Source organism: Choloepus didactylus, chromosome 14 (genome assembly GCF_015220235.1).
Source record: "Choloepus didactylus isolate mChoDid1 chromosome 14, mChoDid1.pri, whole genome shotgun sequence".
Lineage (NCBI taxonomy): Eukaryota > Metazoa > Chordata > Mammalia > Pilosa > Megalonychidae > Choloepus > Choloepus didactylus.
The window spans coordinates 1,081,315-1,105,125 of NC_051320.1; the positions used below are offsets into that span (position 1 = coordinate 1,081,315).

Below are 23,811 nucleotides of genomic sequence, written 5' to 3' on the forward strand. Positions count from 1 at the left end.
ACTCTGGGTACTGATTTGAAGGATCTTTTTCTACATGAATCTGGGTTTTCCCAACTGATGGTCAGTCATCATGGCACAGAAGACTAGATGTGAATGTTAAGAGATGCTGGGGCTCCACCTTGTTAGGGAAACATTCTAAATCCATAGTTTGCTTTCTACAGTTTTAATTCTCTAGTTTTTCTACAATTTTGCTCTGCAGTGTTAATGAAAATTTATCTATAAGACACCTTTAACTCTTCAGATTCTTCTCCATACACAGAAAATAGTTTGGGAATTCTTAATTTATAAAATACTTTGTTAAATTATATTTTGAACCAAGAATAAATTTCTACCAACTCCCATGTTTTTATCTAATAGTTAATAGCTGTCAAACATGAGTTCTTCCACCTGTCACCTGTGGTAGAACAAAAAATCCATGAAAGATAAAACTAAATAGCTGATAAAAAAAATGTGTATAATAATTCCTTATAAAAATAGTTTGTTCTTCTCCAAAATATTTTAAGAAGAACTCTTCTCTGGACTTGAATTAAGTTAGAATAATAAGCCCTTAACATACTATAGTTTTTATATGAACTTCTTTTTTTCCTTTTCTCTTGGCATATGTTAAATGGATCCAGTATCATCAATTCTATTTGCCAAATGAAGAAAGAGAATCAGAAAATGGATTGCCTAGTACTACTAACATAGTAATTAGCAGGACATCCCAAACTGAATGCTTTTCCTCGTGATCCTTAGGCTACATCATATTGTACCCTCATGGATATCATTAAAAAACAAGAACAACAACTTCATCAAAAGTAAGTCTTTTGGGCAAGCCATGGTTTTGCTGAGGACTTTTGAACAGAGGTAAAGGCAATGGTTTCAATGTAAATGTAGCTCATTCTTCCCAGATATACTACATCTGAATGCCTGTACTCTTCTAAATGTGTGTTCAAATATACAAGTCATTCTTTAATCTCACTGGTTCTTCAACATGGCAAGAGAAAACAATAAGCCGTCTAATGTGTCACTGAAGTGTTAACAGCAGCCTCTAAATATGTGCCTTTAATATAATTAGGAGAAAGATGGAGCTTTTACATAATGACATCTTGTATCCTATATTCAGTTACCCAGCAGTTGCTGCCCCTTTTTCCCTATATCATTGTTTCCATGTTCTGAATGGACTTCAACCAACCGTGCCAAACATTACAAACTAATTCAGAGTATTTCTCTGTTATGATTAAGAACCTTGGTTTTATTTTATTTCAGGAATAAATATTTAGTGTCAGTGGATATGTAGAATGTTAATGTGAGATTAATATTTAGATAATTTCTGTGTAGTGTATAAAAGGATAGGGAGCTGCTTAAATTTTACAGTTAGTGAAGAAATAGAAAAGGACCTAGAATTCCACTTGGCTGTGGATAAAGTAGCATAGTTGTGAAAGACATGTAATCTTGTCTCAGATACAGCTTCAAATCATTGATCTGCTACTTAATATCTTAATGACTTGGTGTAATTAATGAAACCCTTCTGCCTCTATTACCCCAGATGTAAAATGAGTGTAAGAAAATTATGTACTTAAGCAGTGGGCTGATATGGGAGACAAATACATTTACTATAATTAGGAAAGTTCAGGGAGTAAATTATGCTCTCATTAAAAACCATTTCATGTGATATTGATGCCTTTAATTAAAAAGCATTTAAATGTTTAATCCTGTAATCAAAGTTGTGATGTACATTGCCATTCAATTTATAAATCTGCCCAATGCTAAAAACATTCTATTAAATATTTACTATGTTTTGAGTCATTTCTGATGAATTAAGTTTAAATTGTGAACACTGGATGCACCTTGCCCTCATGGTAAATAAGATCATTGTCACTGAATTTGTCTTCTTGCGTCTGTGGGAGAATAAGCAAATAGAACTACTGTTCTGCTTCTTGTTCCTACAGTGTTACTTGGCAGTCTTAAAAGGGAACTTCATTGTGTTACTTGCAATCACCTGCAGTCATCTAACTGAACAACCAATGTAGTACTACTTCATCAACCACATCTCCTTCATGGACCTCTCCTTCACTTCCACTGTGGTTCTTCAACTAATCAGAGACTAAGCTTCAGAGTCTAAAAATATTTCCTATAACAACTGTATGATCCAGCTCTTCACCTTCCATTTTTTCGCAGGTATGAAAATATTCATTGCGATGTTCATGGCTTTTGACCACTGTATTGCCATTTTCAAGCCCTTGCACTATATGGTCATCTTGAAACTACTTAAGTATAACATGCTATTTATTGTGGCCTGGGGTGTGAGTTTTGGCACTCTATTGCTCTACTGCTCATGGTCCTCAATTTACCTTTCTGTATCCCTAAAGAAATCAATCACTACATGCTTGATATGAAGCCACTTTTGAAGCTGGCCTGTAAAGATATTTACGTCTTATTGTCTAAGCTGTTGTAAGTTCAAGGGTGGTGGTAGTTGATGTTTTACTTATCCTTTTATTTCTTGCATACCCATACTGTACAATCTTAAGACACACTCCTCTGTAGGGTGACACAAAACTCTCTCAACCTTTAGCTCTTACATAATGGTTATAGGTTTGTTTTCTGTGCCCTGTATGTTTACCTCTGTTCTACCTATTAAGAGTGAGATCAAGGACAAGTGTTAGAACAAAAAACCAATCAACAAAAACCCCTAGGCAAGAGAGATAAAATGACCTCCAGAATAAATTAATCAGGAAAATCAGATGCCTAGACACCAGCAAAAATTCATGAGTCACACAAAGAAGCACAAAGATATGGAACAGATGAAGGAACAAACTAAAACTTCAGTTTTAGTTGAGATACAGGAGTTGAAACAACCAGTTATAGATGTACAAACAAATCTTCTAAATCATTTTAATGAATGGAAGGAAAATGTGGCAAAAAAGAAGGATATGAAGAAGACATTGTGACCATAAAAAGAATTCAGAAGCATGCAAGAGAAAAACAAAACAAAACTTATGGGAATAGAGGCCCAATAGAAAAGATAAAAAATACAATGGAGACCTACAACAGCAGATTTGAAAAGACAGAAGAAAGGATGAGTGAATTACAAGATAAGACATCTGAAATCTTACACATAAAAGGATAGGGAAAAGAATGGACTATTTGGAGCATGGTCTCAGGGAATTAAATAATTGAATGGCAGAATGAAGTGCATGAATATACATGCCATGGCTATTGCAGAACAAGAAGAGAAGGGAAAAGGGAAAAATAGAATACTTGAGCAAATAATTGCCCAAAATTTTCCAAACCTTATGAAAGACATCAAATTACAAGAAGTGCAACATAACCAAAACAGAATAGATCTGAATAGACCTACTCCAAGACACCCACTAATCAGATTGCCAAATGCCAAGACAAAGAGAGAATTCTGAAAGCAAGAGAAAAGTGATCCATCACATACAAGGGAAGCTTGATAAGAGTAAGTGTAAATTTCTCAGCAGAACCCATACAGGTAAAAAGGCAATAGTCTGATATATTTAAGATACTGGAAGAGAAAAGCTGACAGCCAAGAATACCATATCTGGCAAAACTGTTATTCAAAAATGAGAGAGAATTTTAAATATTCACAGATAAACAGAATGTGAGAGAGTTTGTGAACAAGAGACCTGCTCTAGCAGAAATATAAAAGGAGTGCTACAGGCTGAGAGGAAAAGGCAGGAAAGAGACTTCAGAAATGACTATTATCAGTAGGGGTATCTAAAAGAGTAAAATGAGAGAAAAAAATAAGATATAACATATAAAATCCAAAGGCCAAAATTGAAGAGAGTAATGTCCTTGCATTAATAACTGTATGAATGTTAAAGGATTAAACTCCCCCATCAAAAGACATAGAATGACATAAATCATAAAAAAAAGGATCCATCTATGTGTTGTCTGCAAGAGTCTCACTTTATACCAATGACACAAATTAAGTTGAAATTGAAAGGTTGGAAAAAGATATTCCATGCAACCAGAAAAGAGCAGGTGTGGCTATACTAGTATTGAATAAAACTAACTTAAATGTAAATCAATTAAAGGACACAAAGAAGACATTGTTTTAATAAAATGAACAATCAATCAAGAAGAAATAACAATCATAAATATTTATGTGCCTATCCAGGGTGCCCCCAAAATACATGAGAAAACACTGGCAGCACTGTGCGGAGAAGTAAACACCTCTACATAATAGTTGGAGACTTTAATTTACCACTCTTCAATGGATAGAACATCTAGATCAAAGATCAAAAAGGAAACAGATATCTTGAATAATATGATAAATGAACTAGATTTAACAGACATTTACAGATCATTATACCCCACAACATCAGAATATACATTCTTCTCAAGTGCTCATGGAGCATTCCCCAGGAGAGACCACATGATGGGTCACATAAAAGGTCTCAATTAATTTTAGAAGTGAAAATTATACAAAAAACACTTTCTCTCAACATGTGGAATGAAGCTGGAAATTATTAATAGGTGGAGGACTGGAAAATTCACAAATATATGAAGGCTGAACAACACACTCTGAAACAACCAGTGGGTAAAAGAAGATATTATAAGAGAAATCAGCAATTATTTTGAGGCAAATGAAAATGAGCACACAAAATAACAAAATGTATAGGATGCAGTGAAGGCAGTGCTGAGAGGAAAAATTATTTCCCTAAGCATTTATATTAAAAAAGAAGAGGTAAAATCAAGAATTTAACTGTACACCTGGAGGAACTACAGAAAGAACAGCAAAGTAATGACAAAGAAAACAGAAGGAGAGAAATAAAGATTAGAGCAGAAATAAGTGAAATGAAGACCAAAAATAAATAGATAAAATCAACAAAACCAGAAATTGGTTCTTTGAGAAAATCATTAAAATTGATGGAACCTTAGCAAAACTAACAAAGAACAAAAGAGGATCCAAATAAATAGAATCAGAAATGAGAGGGGACATTACTACTAATCCTGCAGAAATAATAGAGATAATAAGAGGATACTATAAGCAAATGTATGGCAACAAATTAAGCAACTTAGATGAAATAGGTAACTTCCTAGTAACATATGAACAGTCAATACTGTCTTGGGAAGAAACGTAAGACATCAACAAAACAATCTCATGTACAGAAATTGAATCAGTCATCAAAAACATCCCAAGAAAGAAAAGTCCAGGACCAGATGGCTCCATATGTGAATTCTACCAAGCATTCCATGAAGAATTAGTACAAATTCTGCTCAAACTCTTCAAAAAATTTGAAGGGGATGGAAAGCCACCTAGCTCATTCTGTAAAGCCAACATCACCCTAATGTCAAAGCCAGACAAAGATATTATTAGAAAAGAAAATTACGAACCAATCACACTAATGAATATAGATGCAAAAATCATCAACAAAATACCTGCAAATCAAATTCAATGACACATTGACAGAATTATACACCATGATCAAGTGATGTTTATCCCAGGTATGCAAGGCTGGTTCAACACAAGAATATCAAATAATGTAACACAACACATTACCAAATTTTCATGGTAACAAAAAATCACAGGATCATCTTAATCAATGCAGAAAATGCATTTGACAAAATTCAGCCTCTTTTTGTGATGAAAACACTTCAAAAAATAGGGATATAAGGAAAACTCCTCATCTTGATAAAGGCTATACATGAAAAGTGCACAGCTAACATCATACTCAATGGGGAAAGACTGAAAGCTCTCTCTCCAATATATGGAACAAGGTAAGAAGGCCACTGTCATCAATGTTATGCAGCATTGTGCTGGAAGTTGTGCTAGAGCAATTAGGTGAGAAAAAGTAATAAAATGCATCCAAATATGAAAGTAAGAAGTAAAACTTTCACTGTTTGCAGATGACATGATTCTATACTTAGAAAGTCCCCCAAAATCTACCAAACAGCCACTAGACCTAATAAACCAGTTCAGCAAAGTGGTGGAATACAAGATCAGCATGCAAAAATCAATAGTGTTTCTATATACAAGTAATGAGAAATCTGAAAAATCAAGAAAAAAATTCCATTTACAATAGCAATCAAAAGAATCAAATATCTAGGAATAAATTTAACCAAGGACATAAAGGACTCTACACAGAAAACTACAAAACCTTGCTAAAAGAAATCAAGGAATAAATGGAAGGATATAAAGTATTCATGGATTGGAAGACTTAAATACAAATAAGATCTCAATTCTTCCCAAAATGATTTATAGGTTTAATACAATACCAATCAAAATCCAAACAACTTACTTTGCAGAAGCAGAAAAACTAATAATCATATTTATTTGGAAGGGCAGGGGGCCCTGAATAGCTAGAAACATTTGAGAATTGTTCAATCAAAAGATTCCAATCTAATCAACACCAACATGTCTGCCCCCACAAGACTGCATCAAATGACATGGCATTTTGGGGGACACAACACATCCGAACCAGCACATTCCACCCCTTGGACCCCAAAATGACATGATCTTTCCAAATACAAAGTACATCTGTCCCATCACAATATCACAGAAACTTAAATCCTTTCAGTAACAATAGTTAAGTACAAGATCCTATCAAAATCGGTCACATGCATGGTCTCTCTTAAAGCAAAATTGCCTTCTGGCTGTAGACCTGTGAAACTTAGAACAAGTTATCTGTTGCTGATATAAAAAGGAGGGAAATTCACAGGATAAACAGTCCCATTGCCATAAAGAGAAACATTAAGGAAAACAGGGTTTAAGGGACCAAAACAGTTCCTAAAACCCACAGGGCAAACTCCATTAGATTTTAAAGTCTAAGAGTCATTTACATAATGACATTGCATTCTTTGGGCTTGAGAAAGTGGGAGTCTAGCCCTTCCTAAGGGCCTTTGTGGCAGTCTTTTCTCTCCAAATGCTGTGATGAGTACCCCAACATATCCACACGTTGGAGAGACTACTTTTTGACCCCACCCTCCTCAAACCTTGGGGTGCCACCTGGACTCTGTCCCTCCAGAGCAAAGGTTCTCCCCTCTCTGAACAGTGGGGTGGTGGCCAGGCTCTCCCCAATATTCAGGGAATGTGCTCCACCCTCTCTGGGGCCTTGTGTGGCAGCACTTTTCCAGAGCATTGAGGCAGAAGGTCTGCACTCTGCCTCTGGGGCAAACTCACCCTTTCCATCTGTGTGGGCCACCTCTTGACTCCAGACCTCAACCTCCATGTTTCTATCTTTGAAGAAATTTTTCCTTCAATTTGTTCCTTTTCTGTCTTCTCCAGACCAGACTAGCGGTGGTCCATCTATACAGATGTCATAAAAATTCTGTAGGATTTGCATGCCATCAGACAATAGGACTTTCCACAGATCCTTTCTGGATAACTCCATCTCCAATCCTGGCTTGTACTGAAATAGCAGTCAGTTTCCATGTTTGATTAAATCCTCATGTGGGACTATACCTTCTGGGGTCTTACATTTTGGAAGCCCAGAATTCTCCAGACTATCAGTTTCTGGTTTCTTTGTAGCCAAAGGTTCATTTATAAATTTATCTCTCTCTGCTCACATTTTACTATAAGCTGCAAGAAGAAGCCAGGCCACACTTTTGATATTTAGTGTCACAATCCTTCAGCTAAGTATCTAAGCTCATCATTTTCAAATTCTGCCTTCCATCCAACACCAGGTATTAATCTTGCCAAATTCTCTGCCACTTTAAAACAAGGATCACCTTTCTTCCAGTTGGCAATGGCACATTCATCATTTCTCTTCAAGGCCTCATCAAAAGGATCTTTAGGGTTCATATTTCAACCAACATTCTCTTCAAAGCAGTCTAGCCTTCTGTATCAAGCTCCTCACAATTCTTCCAGAATCCTCCCCTTGTCCATTTGGAAAGCCATTCCAACATTGTTGGTATTTGCAAACTCAGCAGAACCCCACTTCCAGTACCAAAATCTGTTCTGGTTTGTTAAAGCTGCCATTTTGCAAAACACCAGAAATGGATTGGCTTTTATAAAGAGGGTTTATTTGGTTACAAAGTTACAGTCTTAAGGCCATAGAATGTCCAAGGTAAGGCATCAACAGTAGGATACCTTCATGAAAGAATAGCCATTGGCATCTGGAGAACCTCTGTTAGCTGGGAAGTCAGGTGGCTGGTGTTCATTTGTTTCCAGGTTGCATTTCAAAATGGCAATCTCCAAAATGTTGTTTTTGGGGCATTTTGTCCTCTCTTAGCTGCAAGTCCTCTTCAAAATGTCACTATGAGTTACTCTGAGGTCCTTCTGTCTGTGAACTCCTTTATATGACTCCAGTGATCCAATTAATATCCACCCTGAATGGATGAGGTAACACCTCCATGAAAATTATCCAATAAAATATTTCACTCACAGTTGATTGAGTCACATCTCCATGGAAACTCTCAATCAAAGCATTCCAATCTAATCAACATCTACACGTCTGTTCCCACAAGATTGCATCAAAGAACATGACATTTTGGGGGACATCATACATCCAAACCAGCACAAGAATGAACAATGAAGTTGGAGGTCTCACACTTTAAAGAATGTTCTTTAACTTTAAAGAATATTACAGAGCTGCAATGGTCAAAACAGCAGGATATTGGCATAAAGATAGATATACTGACCAATGGAATTGAATTGAGAGTTCTGAATAGACCCTCTCTACTATGGATCATTGATTTTTGACAAGGCAGCCAACTCCACTAGACTGGGATGGAATAGCCTCCTCAACAAATGGTTCTAGAAGAACTGGATATCCATATCCAAAAGAATGAAAGAGGATCTCTATCTATTACTTTATACAACAATTAACTCAAAATTCATCAAGACCTAAATATTAGATCTAAGAACATAAAACTCTTAGAAGAAAAGTAAAGGAAATATCTTAAGGATCTTGTGATAGGAGGTAGTTTGCTAGACGGTACAGCCCAAAACACAAGAATTGAAAGAAGAACTAGATAAATGGGATCTCCTCAAAATTGAATACTTTTGCCCAACAAACGACTTTGTCAATAAAGTAAAAAGCCGGCCCATTCAATGGGAGAAAATAATTGGAAAGCACATATCAGATAAGGATTTAATACTTGGAATATATGAAGAGATCCTACAACTCAACAACAAAAAGACAAAGAACCAAATTTAAAAAATTGTCAAAAGACATGGATAGACAATTTTCCAAGGAGGAAATACAAATGACTGAAAACCATACGAAAAGATGCTCAACTTCATATCTATTAGGGAAATCCAAATCAAAACCACAATGAGAGGTTATTTCACATATACTAGAATAGCCATTATATAAAAACAAACAAACAAACAAACAAACAGAAAACTACAAGTGCTGTAGAGGATGTGGAGAAATAGGTACACTTATTCACTGTTGCTGGGAATGGTGCAGCTGCTCTGGAAGGCAGTTTGGTGGTTCCTCAGGGAGCTAAGTGTAGAATTGCCATATGATCTTGAAATCCTGTTACTAGGTATATGCTTGGAAGAACTGAAAGCAGGGCACAAATAGACATTTGCACACCCATGTTTATAGCAGCATTATTCACAATTGCCAAGAGATGGAAACAGCCTAAATGTCCATCAACTGATGAGTGGATGAACAAACTGTGCCATATTCATATGATGGAATATTATGCATCTGTGCGATGGAATGAAGTCATGGTACATGCAGCAGCATCAGTAAAACTTGAGGGCATTATGTTGAGTGAAATAACCCAGAAACAAAAGTACAAAGTACTGTATGGTCTCACTAATATCAGCGAACTATAAAGAGCAAACTCTGAGAGTTAAATTTAAGAATATAGGTTACCAGGAGATAGAAAGAGGTTAGAGATTGGGCAATTGATGCTTAAGAAATGCAGAATGCTAATAAGATTGATTATAAATGTTCAGAAATGGATGGCACAACTCTGTGTGATGATAGCAAAATATTGCAAGCATAATGAACAAAGCTGAGTGTAAGTCTGATTGAAAGATGTAGGCTAGGGTCCTGTATATTACCAGAAGGAAAGCTAGAGGATAAAAATTGGGACTATGTAACTTAGCAACTCCAGGAGAGAATGATGATGGTGGTTAGTTGTACAAAAATAGGAAAGTTTTTACATGAACTAGAACAAATATATGTCACTTTTACAAGGTGTTCATAATGTGGTGGTATATGGGAAAAATATAACTAATGCAAACTAGGGTCTAAAATTAACAGTAACATTGTAATATTCTTTCATTAATTGTAATAATTGTACTACACCAAAGCCAAATGTCAATAATAGGGGGATATAAGAGAAGGTTATGGGATTTTTTTATTCTTTATTCTTTCTTTTCAGAAGAAATGTGGTGGTGAATGCATAACTATATGATTATACTAGAAGCCATTGATTATAAACTTGGATGGACTGTATGGTGTGTGTATAAAACTCTTTTTAAAAAATAAACAGAAAACTACAAGTGCTGGAGAAGATGTGGAGAAAGAGGTATACCAAAAAAAAAAAAAAAAAAAAGAAAAGAAAGAAAGAAAAAAAGAAAAAAGAAATATCTTCCTAAAGCACATCATTGGTCATGTCACACACATCTCAAAATATTTACCTGGAAGACTGTTTTCCTTGGAATGAAATCTAGCCTTCACACTGTTAATCAGAAATATCCCCAAATTGGCAAGATCTAATTTGCTAATCTTAGTCTTACTACACTGGGATAAAGTATGATGTAAAAGAAAAATATTGAATATTGGGGTCAGGGAAATGTGGATCAAATGCTGGCTGTATATTTTTATCTCTATGTCTTGGCAACTTGCTTCAATTTTGTGAGCATCCACTTCTAAACATCTAGGAAAAAGTGGTAATATTATTCTCAGCATGATGTTGGAAGATTGTGTTGGATAACACAAATGAAGTTGTACATGGTATATGGCATAATCGAAACTCATATAGGGGCTTTTTCTGCTTTCATTTATTATTTGTTCTTCTTTGTTTGGATGCTTTAATCTAGCTACATTGGCTCCCTCTGCATTCTCCAAACACACTCCATAATCTATCATATCTATGGAATTTTTTCTTTTATCTCTTCTGCGTAGGATGCCCCCTCCCTATACTTGTAGTTTCATGTTTTCCATATACTTCCAAAACTTCTGTTATCTTATTTATTAGGCTTTTGTAAACCTATCAAAAGATCAGAATTATTTTCTTTTTCTCTCTTGTTCTTATATTTCTATCCCTCAGACTTTGATTCTATTTCAAGCCATCCTCTACCCTACTCAATTTCTTCCCTATGAACTGGGTTTTCCCCATTTGCCTGAGGCAGGAGATTACATGCTTTCCTTTTTTCCCTTTTTTTTTTTTTTTTCCTTTGTACTGCTCTTTATTCTAGTAATATGCCTGGTACTAATAAATGTTTACTGAATTCATCCTGTTTTTATTTGACAGCACATGCTGTCCTCATATTTCCAGAACCTTCCTTATATCTTTAGCAGCTAAACATAAATTATAAAATAAATGAATTATGAAAGCACAAAAAATTTAGGTTATGTCCATAAGTGCCTCTCAGGGTGAGTATAAAATCCAAAAGAATATATGCACCCTGTAATTTCTTTTTTAAATTGCTTTCTTCTGTGTCAGGGTGGTATATTATTCCATCCACTCCTTACTCTGACATCATAGAAAGCATATAAACCAATTTCATTCTGTGCTTCTCTACCAGCCATTTTTCACTTCCCAGGCTCTTGTCTTTCCTCAGCAGAATGGTCACATTTTGTCCACACAGTTTCCCTGATTGACTTACTCCCGTCCCACAGTCATGGTGAGATCCAGAACAACCATAGAGAAAGCAACATTTGCCTCTAGTGTCAGGAACTCCTGCTTCAATGAGTTATCTCTTGGGGATTCCTACATCTACAAATAACTGTTTTTCCCTTAGGGTCATGGAAACTTCTGGCAGATCAAGGAAAAACTTTCTTCCATTCCAAAGAAAATTATCTGTGACTGGTTATTTATCCATAGTTCTCTTTGATTTCATTTAATGTAGCATTTTTACACAGAGTATTTGAATTATTTTCAAATAAAGAAAAATATCCATGTGTGTGGGTGTCTGTGTATGTTTTATGAGTGAGTCTGTATGGGTATGCTATGGTATGGGAGGAATAAGATCCATTCCACAAAGAGAGTACTTTACAACGAAAGCATGAGACATATTTCATTTTATTTCTTCCCCAAAAGTTCACAGAATTTATTGGCAAAACTATTAAGAAAATTATATCATAAGCCGACAAACAAAACATGTTGAGCTAAGACATATTATATACTTCCTAGGTGTTACCTCCAGAATACGTTTTCTGTGCTGTAGCACAATACCTGATATTTGCAAAAATATCTGTTAAATCAATGCATAGAAGACCTTGACCAATTATCTTGTTCAACATATGAGTATTAGTACAAAATATTTATGAAATAATTGTGTTCATAAATGTGTAGTATAATAATTTCATCCCATTAATATAAGAATTTATCAGAAATTTTAAAATCCACAGTTGCTCAATTTTGTTAAAGAAATACTTAACCCATTTTTTTTTCAGTTTTAGAAATTTTATTGAAGTTAACATTCCATAAGACCATACTTACACAAGTCCACCTGTAAAAAATTCCAAGCATACAAACTATCATTTATGTTATCATATCATCTTTCTTCTCAAAATGTCAAAAATGTACTTGGTTTTAATGATATAAAAAGTCTTTACAAAGTCAAGTCCACTGTCCATTTGTGTTGGATAAGAAACCTGGTATCTTCATTTCATGGAATCCATGGTAAAAGACCCCTGTCATGTTGTTCATTATCACAGCATTCATATATTAATTCATTTTCCTCAATTTCCCATAGTAGTAGACTGCCATCTTGATTTCTCAGTGGTAAGGTTCATTTGAGACTCTTCAAGTTGACTGGGCGAATGTTTGTGAACAATCATATTGCACAGACACATCACTTAATTCCCAGGGCTGTCAGAAATCACCAAGCTGAATCTCAGAGGACTTCATGGAGGAGCACAAAGGAAAGTTTGGAGACTAAATCAAGCTGTGAGTGTCATAGTTCTATCTGATTTCCTGCCTTTGTCACATTCTTCCTATCATCCCTTCCTTCAATCCTAAATTTTGTCTCTCAGCTGAAGGCTGATTTAGACACTGCTATTGGTTATCCTAGTATTCTCTTCAAGACATGGCAGAGGCCTATGGACATGGTTGCAATATATCCTAGATATTTCAATTCAATCTTAATTTGAAATAGTGCATCCTTTCTTCTTTTACTAAACCACCAGATTTCCAGAATATTTTGATTTTTTAAAAGCATCTGTTTGCTTAAATGTGTCATCAGAAAGTATACAAAATAATGTTATTTTGCTTTGCGTTCAGATATTTTTATTGTAAAATCAGCTACTATATGAACTGGGCCCACCATGAGGAAAAATAGTCTAGCAGCTCTTTTCTTCAACTTTCTTTATTCAAGGATCTGGAAATATATCAGATGGGGGATATAAGGCCTTTCTTTTTATTGCTCACATTTCAGTCCAGCTCATATATTAGAGCCCCAGTTATTAGAACATGTGATCACTTGCAGGTGACCCTGAGAGAATGTGTAGTTCTGTTTATTGGTGACTAAGAGTTTAAGCTCCATAGTCATAAATAACTACTTATGAGAATCAGTCTCTGTAACAATGAATGCAATCCATGTAATGTTCCTAGTTCAATTACTGGCAGATAATGGGCATTCTATATGTGGTTGAGGTAGTTGTTCTCATTACTAGGAGCTCAGAGAATTTAAGTACTTTCCCCAGGGAAGTTGAGCAGTGTGGCTGGTAAGACACCATATCCAGCCTCTCTGACTATGAAGCTCAAGTTTTAATAAATGTGCTGCAATAACATCAACAACAACTCTGCTCATAATAGTAATTTAATGAAAGAAGCACAAGTGTTTCATTCTCTCACCAGTTCAGGGTCATTTCTAGGAGGGAAATGAGATAAATAGATTGGTGATTGTAGTAGGGGACAGTCCAAACATGACCTGCCACCTTTCCCAGAAATTTGCCTTGTGCTCTGGACCAGGTGTATCATTAGCCTGGCAGGATAAAACACAATCCCCTAATCTGTTAGGGGATTTCTGGTACATTTCTTCCCCTATTGTCTAGAACATATGTAAATATCCACTGGAAACAGTCTGAATCTGATGGGCATGTTCTGTGACATCCAACTCACACCCAGGTGGTATATCTGTCCCTGGGGGGTATGAAGCAGGGTACCTCCACTACGGCACACACACATAAGAAAGGTGTGCTGCAATTAGAATATCTCCCTGTGTTGGCCATAACTGAGATCTACTGGCTATGGGAAACCAATGCCCACTAGCAAAGCTGACCTTGTCTCTCTCTTCTTTTTGTGAGTAAAAGTGTTTCTATCAGAGTCTTTGTGAGTACTGCTTTTGCTGGGGACCCCAATGCCTCTCTTGGAGTGAGTTGACATCTCTTCTGATTTTCTCCCTGAAGGAAATTGGGGCTTTGGCTGGAGCTTCTTTACTGATGAGTGAGTGTGTACTCTGACTTCATGTTTTCTTCCTAAGGAAGGAAGAAGTTGAAAAGCCTGGGTGATGCTCCGCAGTGGTCAGTCTCCAATCTTTGAATATTCTGAAGATCTGCTGGTGCAATCACCCCTTTTGGTTAGAAACAGAGTTGTATCTGGAAGAAAACAAAGGCTTACCCAATTGTGGAGGAGAAAAGAAATTTATTTTCATTCTTGCAAGAACGGGCACACAACCAAAAGAAAATGGAGCGGTCAGCACCCTGAACAAAGGAAAGCCACACAATTTATTTTCTAAGCCTAACGTGCAGGTCCCTCCCCTGCCCCCCCCCCCACCCCGTTGCCTGGGTACTCCAGAGATTACAGTTTATCTGAGAGAGCTGACTAACCCATTATTGATTACACCTCATATTCCTTCACATTTCTGTGACCTTGGCTGTTAGTGGTATTAATTCTAGGCTTATGTTAGAGGCCCCTTTTTCCTTCTAATTGCAGAGTCAGTATGTGCTAGTTGTGTTAAGCTTCTATTTCCCCTATTTCATGTCACTTTATGTGGGAGCTAAACTTAACCCTCTTCTTACATTTTGATGTGAAAATTCTTTCCAATTGGATCCCCAAGATCTTTCAGTGATGTATCCCCCCTGCCAATTCTTTAACTTTTTTATTGTTTGCTTTCACTAATCTTATTCATTTCCATGCTCCCAAAATTTTAAATTCTGTGATAAACATGTGATAAATTGAAGGTAAAATGATTTCAGTGACCCACAGTTAACCTAAAATGTGTAGATGGGCAGGACACAATATGTTTTATTAAACATATTCATTTTCTACCAAATGATAAAATTTTTACTTTCTTGAGGGTTGCTTCTTTGCGTGAATAAGTTCTTCCAAGCTGCTCTTTAGCAACCCTACAAATATGGTTCCACTAGGCTCTCTCTCCAATTCATTTATATCAGGAAGCTATAGTTGAATTCTTCTCTGGATCCTGACTTAAAAGAAATTCCATTGCACAATACTTACCTTATCTTCTTGGTTAATGGATCCTAAATCTGAGGAACTAAAAGGAAATTTAAAGCTGGATATGCAGTCACAACATCTTTCTATGTAATTGAACAATGTACTTAACCCCAATTTATCTCAATACAGTTCTGTGTTATTGAACAATGTACTTAACCCCAATTTACCTCAGCCCAACAAGCAAAACTGTATACTCTCACTAGAGGATAATATACTAATATCTCAAAAAAAAAAAAAAAATACAGTTGCCCATGATTTTGGAATTCTATGGGAACAGAAAAATTTCCTTACCTCAACTGTATCTCTTAGGAAGAACAGACAACTAGTCAATGATTACTAACTGCCATTTTACTTCCTCAATCAAGCAATCTAGTTCAATCTTGCTATTATTTAAATTGAGTCTCAGACAAAAAAAACAAAGGAACAAAAAAACAGAATCAGAATATCAAAGATGTCAAAGAAATGCAGAAATGCTCTAGCAGAGCTCCATGCACAGACAGCTGAAATGCTCTAGCAGAGCTCCATGCACAGACAGCTGAAATGCTCTAGCAGAGTTCCATGCACAGACAGCTGCTGCTAAACCACCTTCAGTTGTTCTCACTCAATTTCCTCTTAAACATGTCAGGGCCTAAGTTGAATCAAATATGCTAAGAGCATCTGTGGGTAAAACAAAAAAAGGCCCCTATGGCCCCATGGCTGAAAAACAACTTGGCTAGATGAAAGATGCATTTTTAATTCCAACACACTTTTTAGGAACACCAGGGCAGTTGCTTGATATTTCCTGAATTTTAAAAGAGCCAGTCCTTAAAACTAAACACCATTTTTCTCACCATAGTGCCAATAAGATGGCTCAAGTACTAAATAAATTTTGTGGGGAAATTTTAATAAGTCTGCTACCTGCATTTATAATAAATACCTGATTTGTCAAAGCACAACCTGGGAAAACCATCCCAGTTGTTAGAGATTATACACTGCTACCTTCTGGCACCTTTGAAGATTTACAACTAGATATCACACAACTACCACCCAGCCTGAACTCTACGTCCTAGTCATTCATTTTCTGTTTATTCTCAGGATGGACAGAGGCCTTTCTTTGTCATCAGGTAGATGGTATAACAGTTGCTAAAAACCTTTATAAAATATATTCCCCACTTAGGGAATGCTTTCAATTATTTCTAGTGACTGACACACTCATTTTACTGAGCAGGTCCTTAAAGCTCTAAAACCCTACAAACAAGTTGACATTATCATTATCCCTTCCACTCTTCATTTTCTGGAAAGGTGGAGAGAACAAATGAACTATTAAAACTTAAGCTGTCTAAATTAACTGAGGAAACTGGGTTGCCTTGACCTAAAGTTCTTCCACTGCCCCTTATGGCCATTTGAAGCACATGTTTTGGGAAACGAAATTTCTCCCTAAGAAACTATCACTGGAAGACCTATGTCAATTGGCATTTATCTTAACATTGATTCCCTCCTTCTCTAACAGGAGATCACTCAATATTGTGAATCTTGAATGACTTATGCAAAAGGTTATCTCCAACAGGTAAAGGATGCATTTCCAGATCCCTATGTCCCTCAGACTCCTGACACCCTAACTTCCAGCAATTAGGTATACTGGAAGTGATATCAATGCATACAGCCCATGAACCATGCTGGAAGGGACCTTACCAGGTACTCTAACTTCTGACACTGCACTCAAACTAGAAGAGAATGAACTTTGGATTCGCATCTCACAACTTAATAAGGCTTCCCTCTTCCAATGATTTGAGCTGTGACAAAACCAGGGACTTACAACTAAAATTTACTAGGATGAGAAGTAGATGCCTTCATGAGGTGGACAACTTCCACATAAAATCATGGAACAAGACCCCATTAATACCTACATTCTTACCATATTCCTTGTCATATTATTCCTTACAGTTATTGTTGCAATTTTACTGTTTTCACAACCCTTTTCCACACCTTTTCCATCTTGCTTAGAAAAGGCTATCACCAAAGATGTTTCAAATGTTCTTGTTTGTCTCTTTCCCCCCTTGCCATGACTTGGAAAGACAATTCTATCATTTGCTTTTCCAAGGAAATTGCCAAAGGGTGAATTGATCTGACTGCGGGATCTACTATCATAAACCCTGAGCTGTTCACAATCCAGGGAATCCTATTGTTTTGCCAGTGACCATTCTTTTAGGGATTCCAAATATCATGGCATCTTACAATCAAGCTAGAAAAGTCAACCATATTTATAGGGTCAGGCTATTACATCCTTTGTCACACTTGACTTGTTTTAAGTAGATCAGGCATATTTCATGGTGGCCAGATTTGTTATGTGTTAACATATGATTGGCCCAGAAATTACTCTCAGTACAGTAACACTTGTCCTTGTATCAGCAAACCAAGAGACTGAGGGACAGCTCCTATTATGTATAATTTTTCATTTAAAAATGACATTTTGTTGCCTTTTAGATGTTGGATATTGTGACAATTCTATAAGCAAGGCATACTTAGAGACTGCCAACTTGAGCAATCCCCAGACATGTAGTCAAACCCTTATGGTGTTCTATGCATGCTTTTGAGTTGTATTTTCATTTGTGGAAGTGTCTGAGACTGTGACCCATAATCCCCACATGCCTGGGCATTTCAGGGCATAGACAGATGGCATATGTTAAGACAATGTTGATCGGACTTCTTAGTAGTTGCTTTCAAAATTTATAACAAATCTGAATCTTCACAATGGAGTATGTCACTTAATTTTATATTCCCAGGCCAAACACAAGTTGCATCCTCTGCCATGTCTTAATCACAGACCTTTTATACAGCAGCACTGTGGAACGACAGCTAATGAGAGACATTTCCTGCAACAACTGTGTGACCCAGCTCTTCACCGTCACTTGCTGGTGAGTGTGGAAATACTCATCTTGGTTTTTATGGCTTTTGACCACCGTATTGCCATCACCTGTACTACATGGTCATTCTGAACTGGCAGAGGTGTAACATGCTGATTATCATGGGCTGGGATGTGGGTTTTTGACACTCTACTGTTCTACTGCTCATGGTTTTCAGTGAACTTTTCTGTGGCCCTAATCAGATCAACCACTTCATGTGTGGTGTAAAGCTGCTTTTAAAACTGGTCGCAAAGATATTCACATTGTTAATATTTTATCAAGTGTCAATTCAGGGGTTGTGGTGGTTGTAATTATTCTTGTCCTTTTGGCTTCTTACATAGTCATACACTACAATCTTAGGGCACACTACTCTGCAGGGAGACACAAAGCTCTCTCAATCTGTAGCTCTTACGTAACGGTTGTATCTTTCTTTCCTTTTTTTTTTTCTTGGTGCCCTGTACATGTATCTGTATTCTACCTGCTAGTAGTGAGAGCAAGGACAAGGAAATCGCAATGTTTTACCCTGTGATCGTCCCCACAGTGAATCCTCTCATCTATACCTTGAGAAATGTGGAGATTAAAATTGCCATGCAGAAGGCATAGTCTTGAATGTCACATTCAAAATTAACATAAATAAGGTTGCATTCAGTGTGCTTCCAATCCTGTGTCCCAGGAGAGTCATCATTAGGGATACTATAGAAAGATTTCAGGCTTTCTTTAGGAAACTACCTTTTATGGGCCTAAATATTTAAGCACTGTTATTTGTATAACAATGTGAACTTTAAAGGGACTAAATAGTCCCAAGTATTGCCATTTGGATCTGAATATTGCAAGGAATATCTTAAAGCACATCATTAATAATGTTACTCCCCTATCCAAAAATTTGCTGGAAGATACTTTTCCCTGAAATAAAATATGGACTTCCCTCATGTCTTTCAGAAATCTGCCCAAATTGGCCTAAGTCTACCTTGGTAATCTTAGAACCCACTGCAATGGAAGAAATTATGGTTTTACACAATAATAGGCTCTCCAGCCAAGGAAATCTTATTATTATCTGTGGGTCTTTGCAAGTTTAATTTTGATTAACCTCAGTTTTTAAAATGTCTATCAAAATGGGATAATATTATGTTTTGTAAAGATGTTGTAAGATTACATGGGCTGAAGGCAGAGTGATGAGGTGTGGAATTTAGTTACTTCTCTAGGGCAGCTGTTAAATAGCCAGAAACTATATGGAACAGCTGTTCTGGGGATTTCTGTGACTGGTCACAGCATTGTACACTGCTTTGGAATGAGTCAAATGGCTGATATCACAGTGAAGACTTGTAAGTTTCCCCAGTCAGGGGGCTGGCACACATCCTCCCCAGGCATGGCCAACTGTCTTGGAGCTGGTTCCCTGAGGGAAAAGAAACAATCCGTGCTGAGACCAAGCAGGGGGGCTCAACCCAGCCCCAACTGCAGAATTAATTAACAGATTTGGACTGCTGAACAAAAGCTCCAAGCTCAGATAAACCAAGAGCAGGCACAAGAGGAAATGGGAGGAATCAGTCCAGCAGAGAGGAGGCAGGGTTGACAAAAATAACAACAACAATAGCAACAACAACAACAAAAAAAACCAAAACAAAACAGAGACTTTTGGACATTGAGATGTTCAGAATATTGGGAAAGGGCTGGGCTCCAAGAAAAAGGGGCACATTAAATGGGTACCAATTCAGGCTCCTGCTTGCAAACCTGGGGAGCTGGATTCCAGCACTGAAAAGGGGTTTTCTGTTTGTTTGTTTGTTGATTCGTTTTCTTCTTTTCTTTCTTGCTCTTGGACTCCTTATCATTTCACTTTTCAGTAGCCCATCATAGCTCTTGCTTCAGCACTGCCTTGGGCAATGATGGAATTAAAGTTTGCTGAAAGTAACTATTTAGGTGACAGAGATAATAGCATAAAGGGTGTATCTTTAAATAGTCTATAATGAGACTAAGAAAACTTGGGGGGAGGGGAAAGGCCTAGAAAAGAGATTTTCTTTGAAATAACTATTCTATGCAGCTCATTCGAGAAAGCCTCAGGTATTTTCAATTGGCCACTATACCTAAGCAAGTGTGAATCTCAGATAGGAGTGAGAGACAAAGCAATGAGTCTACTTGGAGAGACAATTCCCTAAAGGGCATAAGTTCTCCAAGAAAAGGGGGATGCAGGGCCCAGCTCAAGTGGTGGCCCTCCTTCAAAGAACTCATACCCCAGGGGCAGGGACACAGAAACCAGCTTCAGTCAGCCATGCCTCTGGCAAAGATAGTGTCTGTGGAGAATTAAAGGCACCTCTGGCACCTCTTCACACTAGTTGGGAGCTGTGGGCTGACAAGCACCACCTGTAGGACAGGGTAGGAAAAGCACAGAGTCTATAGGCTTCACAGGAGGGTCTGATAAACTGTGGGATCTCATTCTCAGAGAAATTTAATAATCACTGAAATTTTCCCAACTCTTATGAACTCTTATAAAAGATATAAAATGACAGATTCAAGAAGTGAAGCATACCCCAAAGAGAATAGATCCCAATAGATCTACTCCAAGACACTCACTGATCAGATTTTCCAATGTCAAAGACAAAGAGAATTCTGAAAGCAGCAAAAGAAAAGTGATCCATCCCATACAAGTGAAGCTTGATAAGGCTATGTATACATTTCTCCACAGAAACCATGTAGCTGAGAAGAGACTGGTATGATATATTTAAGTTACTGAAAGAGAAAAACTACCAACCAAGAATTCTATATCCAGCAAAACTGTCCTTCAAAAATGAGGGAGAGATTAAAATATTTTCAGACAAATGGACACTGACAGAGTTTGTGAATAAGAGACCAGCACTACAAGAAATACTATAAGGAGTGCTACAGACTGATAGGAAAAAACAGGAGAGAATAGTTTAGAGAAGAGTGGAGAAATGAAGATTATCAGGAAGGGTAAAAGGAGAGAGAGTTAAAATAAGATATGACTTATAAAATCCAAAAGACAAAATGGTAGCAGCTGTAAGAGAGAACAAAGACACAGAACATATAATAACGTGAATGAATCTTGAGGACATTATGTTGAGTGAAGTTAGCAAGAAACAAAAGTTCAAATACTATATGGTCTCACTAATATGAACTTACATTAATGAGAAAACTTTGAGAGTTAAAACTGAGATTACAGGTTATTAGGTAATAGAAGAGGGTAGAGATCAGGCATTTAATGCTGGAAGAGTATAGAATGTTCAACAGGATTGACAGCATAGATCCAGAAATAAATAGCACAATACTGTGTGATGGTTGCACAATATTGTAAATACCCTTAACAAAGATGTCTGTGAGTAAAGTTGAAAGAGGAGGGCCAGGGGCATGAATGATACCAGAAGAAATGATAGATGATAAATACTGGGAATATATAACTTAGTGAAACCTAGAGTGGTCAATGATGGTGACTAAATGTACAAATATAAAAATGTTTTTACATGTGGGAGAATGAATGTCAACCTTGCAAGGTGTTGAAAAAGGGATATTGGGGAAAAATATTATTAAAGCAACCAGAGTTATGGATAACAGTAACATTGTAATATGCTCCCATTAAATGTAACAAAGGCAATATACCAAAGCTTAATATCTATGAGAGGCAGATATAAGGAAGGTGTATGGGATTCTTGGTAGTGGTGGTGTTGTGAACTTATTGTTGTATTATATTGTATTGTATTGTATTTTTATATTTTCTTTTATATTTTTTATTATTCTTTTCAAAGTTTTTTTTTTAGTAACAAATATGTTCAAGTGCTGATTGTGGTGATGAACAACTATCTACATGATGTTACTGTGAACAATTGATTGTAAACTGTGGATGATTGTATGGTATGTGAATATATCTCTATAAAATTGCAGGGAAATAAATAAACAGAGGGATACAAGTGCTGGAGAAAATGTGGAGAGAGGGATGTACCTATTCACTGTTGGTCGGGAAGTAGAATGGTTTAGCCTATATGGAGGACTGTGTGGTGGTTCCACAAGAAGCTAAGTGCATGAGTGCCATAAGGTCCTGCAACCTCATTATGGAGTATACAATTGGAAGATCTGAGAGCAGGGACATGAATGGATATTTGCACACTTGTATTTATGGCAGCAGCATTCACGATTTGCCTATGGTGGCCTAAGGGAACATTGACTGATGAACAGAATGGTGAACGGAGGGGTATGCATACAATAGAAAATTGAGCAACTGCAAGAAAGAATGAAGTTGTGAGACAGGCAACAGGTGAATGTATTTTGAGGGCAGCATTTTTAGTGAAGTATGCCAGAAAAGAAAAGACAAAACATTATATCACTTCACTAATATGGACTAACTATGATGTGTAAACTCTGAGAATTGAATCTTAAAGCACAGGTTATCAGGGGAAGGCTTATTGTAATGGTCACTAGAGTGCAAGCTCATTCAGCAGTCACTTCTATTCCTGCATTTTAATGGTTATCTCTAAATTCTGAGCTGCTGAAACAACTCTTAGGAAGCAGAGCACAAATCACAAGGAAGAAAGGCCTGGATAACAGGGGTATATGAAAAGGAAGATAAACTACAGAAAGTTTCAGATTATGTATACATTTCAAGAGTTATAATCATTCTGGAGGCCATGTATAAAGAAGGATAAACGATAAGAGAAAATATTGAGGGTGATAAAAGTAAGCAGAGAACTTGTTTAAAGGAATTGGAAAAATTATTACTTTGTAAAGCTACTAAGAAAGGATCAAAATTATTGCCAGATTTAACTTCTCTTTGGAAAAGCCATTAGAAGACAATACAGTTAATATAAAAGTTTGAGAGAAAGATTAGAAGTGGCAAACATTTTATTACCACATTATTTGCATTTTACTGTTTGAAAGAAAATAAAACCTTCATATTGAATAAGCTCATGGTTAAGCAACACATGTCTTTCATTATAAAAATATTTTCTAACAAGTATTCAAACATAACATCTCTTCCTTTATTAATTTGACTATATACACCATTCTCACATACGGGTAACATTTCCTATGTCACTAGAAAGCATGGTTAATAATGAAAAAATAAAGAAAAAGAGTTGTCTGGAAGGACAAACACACTTAAGCATATATTTCCAAGTGGCCTTCAGGGAGGGAATTAAATCCAACAGACTATCTACCTCCTATGATACCCTTGTATTTATTTATTTCTTACGTAAAGGAAACATTACTATCCCAATTAATCCTTACCCTCATATATTAGAAAGCACATAAAGCAATCTCACTCTCTGCCTCGGTTCACATTCACCAGGACTTTTCTCCCTGCCCAGGCGCTTGTCATTTCTCAACAGAATGACTGCATTACTTCCACACAGAACCTCCCTGATTGAGTTATTCCTGCCCCACAGCCAGAAGT

The 23,811-nt window shown here is 36.7% G+C and overlaps 1 pseudogene; it reads left to right on the top strand.

The window, feature by feature from the left end:
• Nucleotides 1–1,838: 1,838 nt before the first annotated feature.
• On the top strand, nucleotides 1,839–19,052 carry LOC119509546 (annotated as a pseudogene).
• The last annotated feature ends 4,759 nt before the right edge of the window (nucleotides 19,053–23,811 follow it).